This window comes from Tripterygium wilfordii, chromosome 11, assembly GCF_013401445.1.
Source record: "Tripterygium wilfordii isolate XIE 37 chromosome 11, ASM1340144v1, whole genome shotgun sequence".
Taxonomy (NCBI): domain Eukaryota; kingdom Viridiplantae; phylum Streptophyta; class Magnoliopsida; order Celastrales; family Celastraceae; genus Tripterygium; species Tripterygium wilfordii.
The window spans coordinates 10,279,473-10,288,843 of NC_052242.1; the positions used below are offsets into that span (position 1 = coordinate 10,279,473).

Genomic DNA, 9,371 nt, shown 5'->3' on the forward strand with positions numbered 1-9,371 from the left:
TTTTAATTATGACTATGTGTAGCTAAACTATTTTCTAGCTAGGGTTTGGTAATTCTTCTATCATAAACCTTGTGCACAGATTTGATTGACAATCAGACTAAGTTTAATTCTTTGTTCTCTGGATTGATTGCTTATTTCCTATTGTTATGCATGCCTGATCAACATCATAATTCTAGGAATTGTTAGTTAAACATATTCGGCTGACCATGACCCGGTGTTTGACTAAGTAACAAGAACTTGCGTAAGATCCAAGTTTTGGGAACATAGGACATAATTGATTGGGTAATAGACCATTATCCTAGATTGTGCAACTGTCGATTTCCTAGTGCTTATGCTTGTCTTAGGAAACTCTTAGGATAGACCAACCAAGACTCCTTTGATAAGAAAAGATCTTGCAACTGGACCAAAGTCAGGATCGTTGTTTAGGGAAATCTAATTGACTGCAGCTGGACCAAGGCCTTTCAATTGACATTGTTAAACTTTTAAATTGTGTGATTGCGTATTAATTTGTGTGCACAGGTGGAGGTAGTTGGCAAGCCAAACCCAAGCTAGTTTTCATCCATTGATATTTAGTTCAATTTTATTTTGTTAGTTAATATTAGAAGCATCTGAGATTTAATTTATACTATTGTTAGTAGTCAGTTGGTAATTAATACAATCTTCGTGGATTCGACCCCATTCACTATTTTACTGTCTTTCGGCATGTACACTTGCGAGTGGGTTAAACCAGTCGATATTGAATTGCAAGTATTTCTTGTGATAAAAAGTATCGATCAAGTTTTTGGCGCCGTTGCCAGTGACTGTTAAGTCATTATCGGTTGTTCTTACGGCAGTAGTGTATATTTATTTATTTAGTTTATTTTTCCTACGTAAACTTACCTAAAAAAAAAATTTACAGCTACAAAATTGTCTCTTAAAGTTGCATGGTCAATACTCGTTCTCAACATAAGCCACTAGAAGAATTTGACCCAGAAATTGAAAGAACCGCTAGAGCATTGAGACAAAGAAACATGGTTGAAAATCCACCTAATCGAGAGATTCAAGCTGCCGGTGGCGTGGGGAATGCTGAGGGTAATGCACGGATACCCATGATGAACAGATATATCCTACAGAATATTGCCCAGCCATCATGTATCACATACCAACCTACGAGAGCAGCTAATGTGAGCTTATCACCCCAATTGTTGAATTCTGTGCCACATTATGAGGGGCGATTTTATGAAGATTCACATCAACATCTGAAGGATTTTATCGATCTTTGTCGCACCCAACATATGACAGGAATAACTGCCGATAATCTGAAATTGGTACTCTTCCGTTTCACTCTTAGAGGAGGAGCAAGATGTGGTACAACTCTATTGAAGCAAGTATTATTGGCACATGGGAGCAGATGGCTACTAAATTCTTAAGGGAATTTTTTTCAGCTCATAGGACCAAACAGCTGGTGCGAGAAATTTAAAATTTTCAGCAAAAATATGGTGATTTATTCTATGAGGCTTGGAAAGATTTCAAAAGCCGTTTGACTCGTTGCCCAATTCATAATTTGCATAAGGATGATATTGTTCTTCACTTCTATGAAGGTTTGAATGAGATTAATAGGATGAAGGTTGATTCAGCTTATAATGGAATGTTATAAAAGACTTTTCCAAGATTTCTCGACCTTTGTGTGTATTGCTGACAAAGGATGCTGAATTTGTGTGGACAAATGAGTGTCGGACAGCTTTTGATAAGTTAAAATAAGCACTCATTTCAGCCCCTATTATGCAATACCTGATTGGGAGCTGCCATTTGAGTTAATGCGCGATGCAAGCGATTATTCTTTGGGGACTGTTTTGGGTCAGCGGAAAGATAAGATGCCATATGTCATCTATTATGCCTCTCGTACCATGAATGATGCTTAGCTGAATTATTCGACAATGGAAAGAGAATTATTGGCGGTGATTTTTGCATTGGAAAAATTCAGATCTTACCTCATTGGCTCGCGAGTTATTGTGTATACCGATCATGCCGCATTGAGGTATTAATGACTAAAAAAGATGCAAAACCAAGATTAATACGTTGGTTACTTCTTTTGCAGGAGTTCGACTTGGAGATTAAAGATAAAAAGGGAAGCGAAAATGTAATGGCTGATCATCTTTCTCGGCTGCTACCTAACAGTGAACATGAAGAACTTCCTTTGGGTGACTCTTTTCCGGATGAGGAGATCATATCCATAAATACATTGCCATGGTATGCTGACATTGTAAATTATATTGTTACTAATTCTTTTCCATCTGATTTGTCTTCTCAAGAAAGGAAGCAGATAATTTCACGGGCAAGAGATTATATATGGGATGATCCTTACCTTTTCAAGATATGCCCGGATCAAATTATTCGTAGATGTATACCACAGTCTGAACACCAAGAAATTTTGAAGCATTGTCATGCCTACATATGTGGAGGCCACTTTGGGCCTAAAAAGACTGCACTTAAGGTATTTCAAGCTGGATTTTATTGGCCTACTATTTTTAAAGATGCTTGGATTTTTTGTAAGAGTTGTGACAGATGCCAAAGGACCGGTAACATAGCTGCCAGAGATCAAATGCCTTTAACAAATATTCAGGTCATTGAACTTTTCGATGTATGGGGAATTGACTTCATGGGTCATTTTCCTAACTCTTTTGGATTTGAATATATTTTAGTTGGTGTTGATTATGTGTCCAAATGGGTCGAGGCAGTCCCCTCAAGGACTAATGATCATCGAGTGGTTGTGAAGTTTTTGGGATGCCACGAGCCATCATTAGTGACGGTGGAAGTCACTTTAATAATTATGCATGTTCCGCTTTGATGAAGACATATGGGATAACTCACTGTGTGGGCACCCCATATCATCCTCAGACGAGTGGGCAGGTGGAGATAAGCAATAGAGAAATCAATACCATTCTTGAAAAGACTGTGAATCCAAACAGAAAAGATTGGTCTCTACACTTGAATAATGCATTGTGGGCATACAGAACTGCTTACAAAACACCCATCGGGATGTTTTCATTCCGGTTGGTTTATGGCAAAGAGTGTCATCTGCCAGTTGAATTAAAGCATCGCACTTATTGGGCTATTAAAAAGCTAAATTTTGACATGAAGGCAGCTGGAGATAGGCGTCGCTTGCAACTAAATGAGCTTGAAGAATTGCGGCATGAAGCCTATGAGAATGCAAAGTTATATAAGGAGCGCGCCAAGAGGTTCCATGACAAGAAGCTTGTGCGAAACCAGTTTTCTATTGGACAGAAGGTGCTGGTGTATAACTCTCGTTTAAAACTTTTTTCGGGAAAGCTCAAATCCAAGTGGCATGGTCCGTATGTGATACAAGTTGTGTTACCTCATGGTGCATTAGAGTTAAAACATCAAGATTCTGATGAAACATTCAAGGTTAATGGTCATCGAGTGAAGCCTCATTAGGAGAATGTACAAGTTATTGTGGATGAAGTGGTATATCTCTACTCTATTGATCTCTGACAGAGTCCAAGACTATGTCTAGCTGAAGACAATAAATTTAGCACTTCATGGGAGGTAACCCATGTGGAAGAGGAGCACAATTTTACCAACTTAAATCAGCTAAGTTTCTCTTCCTTTTCTTTCACTTAATTTTGTTTTTTTTTTTTTATTTATTTTCGTCATAGCAAATTTTCTTGTTGTTTTCTTTTTAAACATTGAGGACAATGTCGATTTCAAGTTTGGGGGAGAGGGAATTTGCTTTTGCCGAAATTTTTTGAAATTATTTTAAGAGGAGAATTGGTATACTTGTGCTTAATTGTTATGAAGTGTTTTTGAGACTAATGGTGTGTCTATTTGCATGATCTTTTGCAATGAATGTCTACTTAGTTTCCACATTATTTGCATCACCAATTAGCTTGTGAGGAGCCTGCATAAATTTTGTGTGCTATGAATTTCATGACTTTGTAGAGCTAGAACTTGCATTAGACCATCTGAAGTAAATGCTATGTTTTTATTCTTTGAAAGTGATGAAGGCATTCTTTGTAAATTTTGGCCTACATTGAACCTTACCTTTGCTCCCAGTTATTTGACTGAATATTCTTCTCTTGTGATAAACTTGTCCATCTTTGTGATGTGTTTTGCATGTTTCATAAGTCAAAAAATAGAATTCCATCATGAGACTAGTGTTTGGAAGGTGATTGCTAAGGTGAGGAGGCGTTTAAGTGTGGTGTTTGAAGGAAGGAGGTTTTGAATATTGGGAGAAGTGTATAACAGAGTTCTGGGGAATGTGCAACCTGTTTGTGACATAAGTGCGACCTGAAGTTTATACAAAAAGCGGTGACCCACGTCCGTAGGTAAAAAATAAAACAGAAATATATATTTACGGAGTAGGGTTGGTAACCCCTTTTTACAGCCATAAATCCCAAATTTCTTACCTCTTTCACCCAAAGGAGGAACAAGTTCAATTTCTTGAGAAATTAGACTTGGATTGTTTCTCTTGACTCTTGTAACAACACCGAGTTCATCAATGGCTACTAGGTGTGCAAAGAGGAAGAAGGAGTTAGCAAGCAAGAAGAAGGGAAAAGCGGTTGAGCGTTTGGATATCCCTGCGGAAGAAGAAGAAGGTTGTGATCGATTCATCTCCCCTGAAGTTCAGACTGAGTATGAGGAAGTGTGGTCGAAGAGGGCTTTGCATGTGGAACGCCATGTAGTGGTAGAACACTTCCAGCAAGTTAATTGGTATTACAAATTGAAGGAGAGGGGATGGCTCGGCATCACAAGTGTTCCAGGTGTGACTATTCGACAATTGGTATATGAATTTTATGCAAATTTAACAGTCAATGATAACCATTGTGTAGTATATGTTCGTGGTAAGAAATTTTTTTCAACCCAAGAAGGGTTTCATCTGTATTAAGCTTACCTAAACCACTGAAGAAATCTAGTTTCAAATTTAGGGATTTTGGAACCTCAGATGCTGGTACTGTGTGGCTTGATTGGAGAATTGTGGTGGAAACTCTGATTGGGAATCGTAGTGATGAGCAGAATAAGAATGTTATTTTATATGTTGATTTAATTTAGCCTTACAGACTGTTAGCCCATATTATGACCAGGAATGTGATACCTGTGACTCATCTCTCTATTATCAATGCAAAATCTTGCTATTTGATGTATGCAATAATCCGTGACATGGATTTTTGTATGGCCAGTACTATCTATGACCACATTGTCAAGGTCAAGTTGGACAACACACCTGGTCAGGTGCTGCCATTTGGGGTGCTGATTACCACTTTATGTCTTGTTGAAAATGTGGAAAAGGAGCTGGGTGACGTGTAGGAGAGAAGGAAGGCACCTCTTAACAGATTCTGGTTTGAGAGAAGTGAGGTGTAGCTAATTAGGCGGCAACAAAAAACTTCTGGTACAGCTGAGGAATCTTGGGTTCATAACACCGAAGAAGGGAATAATGGTACTGGTCGTGGTAGCTTGGAAGAGAGATTGTAAGCTGTTGAGGAAAGGGTGGTTGATTTGGGTGTTGAGGTTGAGCAAGTTGGAATGTTGCAGGGGTAGGTGGTAACCCGGCTGGAGCATCTTGAGTCGACTGTTGAGTCACTTTAGATGAATATTGGAATGCGCATATGCATGAGATGAAGGAGGCTCAGTGTCATGCCCCGTATTGGGTGGGGTCGTGAGATGAAAACACACATACAAAATTCGACAAACATGACGCAACATTGTAGTACAATGAGCGCCAATCTGCACAGAAATCGACAATTGTCCTAAAGAGGAATCCAATGGCATTAAGCCTTCAGAAACATAATCCAATACTACTATAGTAATTAAGACCTCAACGGTCCACATCAAGCAGATGCAATAAAACAACCCACTTAATCAGAATGCTAGACCTCAGTGGTCAATATCACAGCGGAAACAAGACAACAGCTCAAGTCAAAGGTGACTGAGTCATACATAAAGTTCAACAATTTAAAACGTCTAACAATCCTAAACAAAGGTAAGGAAACAGATATCTAATAAACACGGGCTACACCACACGGTCACGCCTCCGGTAGTCGATCTTGAACATTTTCCTGACCTGAGGGGGGAAAGGAAAAGAAAGAAAAGAAGGCATGAGCGAAAGGCCCAGTAGGGAAATAAAAATAGAACGATAAGCAACGAGATATAGAAATACAATACCAAAAGGAACCGTACTAGATTCGGGCCCCTATAAAGATTTACAGCGCTCAAAGTGCCAGGAGAGTATAAACATGACACATAACAACAAGGAATATGGATAAATGGTTACAAGGTACAATATCCAATATGCATCAATGAATGTAATTTACAACGTATACATACATTTAAAATATTGTATATATTTAAAACAACAAGTGGAACAATTGAGGCACACTGAAGCCGAAGCACTCGTTGACCAAGTGTATACAAGTACACGTAAGGTCACAATCACACACAAGAGAGGATCCATTTAAGGAAAGTGTACTCCCAAACAACAAGGATATTCGGACACCTAAACCGGTAGTGGGTTGTACACCCCACACCGAACAATGTGATACAAGAACAATACAACCAACAATTGTCCACAAAACTTGGCTCAATATATGCCACATTACAATACAGTTCAAACATTTACAAATGATATAATTTTTATATCATTACAAGAACTTACTTTAACAACAATAGTACAACTGGGTTGCACACAAAACAGTTTACAATACAATTTTCCAAAATCCCATCTTGTGGTCCAATAAACTCGAGATCCTCCCAGGAGTCGCAAAATGTCCAGGCTGAAACCCCGGCGTCACTCCCGACCCCTCATCCATTGAACTCCACAAGGGTGTAAAATATGCAAATTATTGGTTTTGAATAAATTTACAATTTTCCTCTTTAATGCAATAAAAGAATTTGATGCAAATAAAAGTATTTATGCAATATCTTTGTTACGAAAATTCATAGTAAAACATGATGGATGCAAGACGATCTAAACCCACAACAATGGCTTAGGCCACAACAACATGTCCATGGAGGAAGACAAAGAATAATAGAGGCCAACAATTATCTATGGACAAACAATCAAACAATTGTAGGAACAAGGAATTGAAGAATTTAGGAGGTTCCTACAATGATTCAATACAAGGCATAAAAGAAATTATTAAAGAGCGTAGAAGCTTTCCCTACAAGGATTAAATACAAGATAATTTACAAAGAATTATTAAAGAGGGTGGTAGTTTCCCTACCTTTTGTAGACACAACCTCACAAGCTTAAGCAATAAGCGTCAAGTATTATCCAGTGAGCCAACCTAATGAAAAATTAACATATCATGACTTAATTTATCAAGCCTAACATCAATTTGACAAAACGCCAAATTGGGTCAAGCACCCTAGATTCAATCTTCACTAATCCTAACCGAAAATTCAATTACAAGATTATAGAAATCTTATCCAAATTCCAGTAGAGAAAATAGAGAGATTTTTAGTGTTAAATCCTCCTTTGTTGTAAACCCAAGAAAGATCAAGAGAGCATGTTCTTGATTTAGGAGACGAAAAATAATCAAATAAGTGAATAGTCTTGGCCGGTGGTGGTAGCTTGCTAGTGTCCCTAGGGTGGCAGGAAGATGCTTGCTGCTGTGGAGGAAAGAGTGCCGCGTTTTGCTGGTTCGTGAGCGAGAGAGCAGAGAAAAGAGAGGTATGTGGTTTCACGTAAAAACCCAAGACCTTGCCTTGTAATTTTTTTTAGCAAAAGACTATCATGTCCTCCTATTTTCAAAATTTACATTCCTACCACCTGCCCATTCACGACTTTGCCATTATGTTCAATTGCCTATTCTTTTATGATTTAAGTCTATTTAATTTAATATATATATTTTTTAATGTACAAGTATAACTTCTACACTACTATATGGATCAACAGAGGGAGATGTTTGATTTGATTCGTGACGGGACCTTACCCTGATTTTATTTGGTTGATATGTCGATGATCGTACTAGGTTTAGTGATACTCTGACTTGTTATTTTGGAGGAGTGGAAGCTTTTGCTATTCTATTATGTTGGGTTGGTTAGATGGAGTTAGGATTAGTTTTATGATGGATGTCTATTTTTGAAACTCTGTGATATATGGCATGATCATCACATGTTTTGTTTGAACTGTACCTTTATCTAGCTTATGTTATTTCTTGAAGCTTATCCTTGTTGCATTGACCTTAATTGTGATTGGATTATGATGACGTTAGTTTGAATCCAATTTATACTGATCTTGTGCATTTTTGAACCTTCCTTAGCCAATTTTCTTGCTCCCAATAAAGTCCTTCTGATTCATTGAATGATAATTTTAGTGTGAAGTAAGGTTGGTGGACATGCAAGCATATGGCCGCAGGTTATGAGTTCATAAGAGAGTAAATATTACCCTTAAACACTTGAGTGAAACTTTTCTTCTATACATTATGTGTGTACCTTTGAGAGGGTGTGTGAAAATAACTGTGTAAACGGAGTAGTTGTGAGCAGATTTTAGGTGTGCAATTCTCTACCGGACGTCAATGTTGCATTGAAATAATGAGAAAGTACTTGTAATGCCAATTCGTGATTGAATTTTTCAAATGATATTTAAATGGTTTAAACTTTTTCTTGATTGCTTGCTTAAGGACAAGCAAGGTTGAAGTTTGGGGGATTTTGTTAGGTGTAAAATGCACCTATTTTTCTGTGCTTAAAGTTATTATTTTTCTATGATGTTTAGTGTAAAATACTATCCATATTGGTGTTTTTATGAACAGGTACTGCTGGAGAGTAAAGCTGGCATTGGACAGAATTTGTAACCTATTTTGCAACTTGTTACGGCCGCAGAACGCGGGAATCAGATTTGTGCGATTAAGTTGCTGATGTGGCAAAGACAGTTGGGCCATCTTAGGGTTTGTTAAAGAATATATAAGCAGTGTTATGCTGAGAAAAAGACACTTTTGCTTCACGGTTGAAGACCTAATTTTGGATAGAGAGTGACGGCAAGAAGGAGGAGGCACATCAAGCTTGGCAGTCCAATTCTTCAACAAATCTCAATTCTTCCGTTGATTTAAATATTGTTAATGAGTATTTATATAGTTTTAATTATGACTGTGTAGCTAAACTATTTTCTAGCTAGGGTTTGGTAATTCTTCTACCATAAACCTTGTGCATAGATTTGATTAACAGTCAAACTAAGTTTAATTCTTTATTCTCTGGATTGATTACTTATTTCCTATTGTTATGCATACCTGTTCAACATCATAATTCTAGGAATTGTTAGTTAAACATATTCGGCTGACCATAACCCAGTGTTTGACGAAGTAACAAGAACTTGCGTAAGATCCAAGTTTTGGGAACATAGGACATAATTGATTGGGTAATAGACCATTATCCTAGAT

At 37.6% G+C, this 9,371-nt stretch overlaps 1 pseudogene; it reads right to left on the reverse strand.

Moving 5' to 3' along the window:
- Positions 1–1,451: 1,451 nt before the first annotated feature.
- On the reverse strand, positions 1,452–1,545 carry LOC120010000 (annotated as a pseudogene).
- Between the last annotated feature and the right edge of the window lie 7,826 nt (positions 1,546–9,371).